The sequence below is a fragment of the Alexandromys fortis genome, unplaced genomic scaffold (genome assembly GCF_014885135.2).
Source record: "Alexandromys fortis isolate MF-2015 unplaced genomic scaffold, M_Fortis_MF-2015_v1.1 scaffold_207, whole genome shotgun sequence".
Taxonomy (NCBI): Eukaryota; Metazoa; Chordata; class Mammalia; order Rodentia; family Cricetidae; genus Alexandromys; species Alexandromys fortis.
This window is the reverse complement of record NW_026068106.1, coordinates 2,693,653-2,695,870: the sequence shown is the minus strand read 5'-3', so window position 1 is coordinate 2,695,870 and position 2,218 is coordinate 2,693,653.

Sequence of the window (2,218 nt, the reverse complement as noted above, 5' to 3'; positions counted from 1 at the left end):
CTGCTAGTGGAGACCTTGAAGAATGGAATTCAGACAGATTTAACTCTGTGTGTGTCAGTGAGGATAGACTTCACAAGAAACTCCCTGTGAGGTTTTCGTGCATGGCAGGCAAGGGCTAAAGCAAGTGGGAAATCTCTAAGTAAGCTGGGAGATGTGGTAAAGAAGCTGATGGCATTGGGGAATGTTTCTGTTGACTGGGTCACCAGGTGAGGAACAGGACAAACAGCTGCATTTCAGACACAGAAATGTGATTGTCTTTGGCAGGTTCTCAGGTGAAAGATTGCTGGAATAACGAATGTATGGGGGGGGGGGTAATATAATGAAAAAGAACTGAAGAGGCAATTTTTATTTTAAAACTCTTAGTGATCCCACCCCACTGGTAGTCTTTATGGCTTCTTGTATTTCTCACAGTCTATGGAAAGGTCTCGTGAACTGTAGGCAGGCATCACTAAAGGTCAGGACAATTATTGAGAAATATGCCTTTTCTTTATCGTATCCATCACAGAGTATACTTCTGAAACCTAGATGGGATTTCGCTGAATTGTACTCTGCATGACTGGTCCAATTTATACTTGTAATCACAATGTGTAATAGTGCTGGATTTCCATCATTTTGGCCAATGAGGAGCCATTAATACTTTCCATAAATTTAAATTTTTAAAGAGGGAAAACATTGCTCTCTCCCCTCACAATTATGGGGGACGGACTCCTGTGTTCCTACCTTGCCTTGTTTGCAGCCTGGGAGGGTTGGGTGATGGGCCATGAAAGCAGAACTCTGCAGCAATGTAGTCAGTAGGAATTTATTTCATGGTCTGACTTCATAGATCTAACTTGGCTCACAGTTTCAGATACTCCAGCCTGTAGTCTGGGCTCATGGCACGACAGACTGTGGTGGCTTTGGGAGAATGTTTGCCTCATGGGCATGAGTTTTGTAGTCAAAATCCTCACTTCCTCCCTGGTTGCAACTGATGCTCACACTTGGCTCCTAAGGCCTTCCTGGTCCTCTCTCACATTCCAGCTGACTTCTCCAAAGCCTGCAGGAAGTTCTTCCTCCATTTAGCTGAATCAGAGGTGACAGTACAAAGGGGCAAGAGTCTTGTTGTCTTTGTTCATATGTAACCTGATCAGAGCCCGAGATTTATTTTCTAAGAATCACCTACCTGGGAGGGGAGACTGCATTTGACATCAAGGGAAGACATTTGGGTAGTAAAGGCTTACCGCACCTGTCCCTGGATCTCTAAAGGACCCAACCCACATCACTGCCTCAAGATTGTGGGAAGCTGCCAATCCACGCCCCTGCCTCCAGGAATTGTGGGAAGCTCATCAATAAATAGAGAACTTGGGAGAAGAAGAACTCTTTTTAGAAGACAGATCAAATGCCCATTCACATACATACACATGACGCCTGCCCCAGAGACATCCACATTCTGCACACACTCCCAAACATGCATGCATAGGTGGGTATGGGTGCACATGCCAAATTACATACATAAACCTCTATACCTCCAACACATCCAATGGCATCTCCGCCCCCAGCAAAACTAGCATGATGGCTCAGACACTCATACTATTGCAAGCTAGTCTCTTCTGAATCACAGGGCAGATGGACAGAGCCTTGGGCTGGGAAGGGCCCAGGCAGATGGTTTGAGAGGGCTGTAAGTACAGAGGTGGTTGCAGCACTGAAGCAGAAGAAAATGGAGCAGGTCAGAGGGGCCACCACATCTCCTCTAAGGAAGAAGGCAGGAAAGGGGATGGCAGTGGGTCTCTGGCTTCAGGACACTGAGAGCTGTCACGAGCAGGACAGCTGTGTGCAGGGCTGTCTCCATGAAGCCATTTAAGAAATGTTGCATCTTCTCGGGGGACATTGTGTTCCTGGTTTTACAAGTGAGACATCATAGGTCTCAGCATTAGCAACTTTCTCGAGATGACGGAGTCAGGGACTCAAGGAGGCTACTCTGAAACCATATGCTATCATCTGGGTCAGCTAATAGTGGGGGACAATAGGTGGGCCTTTGTACCCAGAAATACTATACATTCCTCTGAACAAGACAAAGCACAGGAGGGTGACAATGGTGTGGAACAAAAGTCTATCAGTGGTCCCTGAATGACCAGGGATGAGTGGGGTAGACAACTCGGTGACAGGATGACAAGATTGCTCAGCACAATGGCTGAGACATATTTTTTGAGACAGAGTCTCATTTTGTAACCCAAACTGGCCT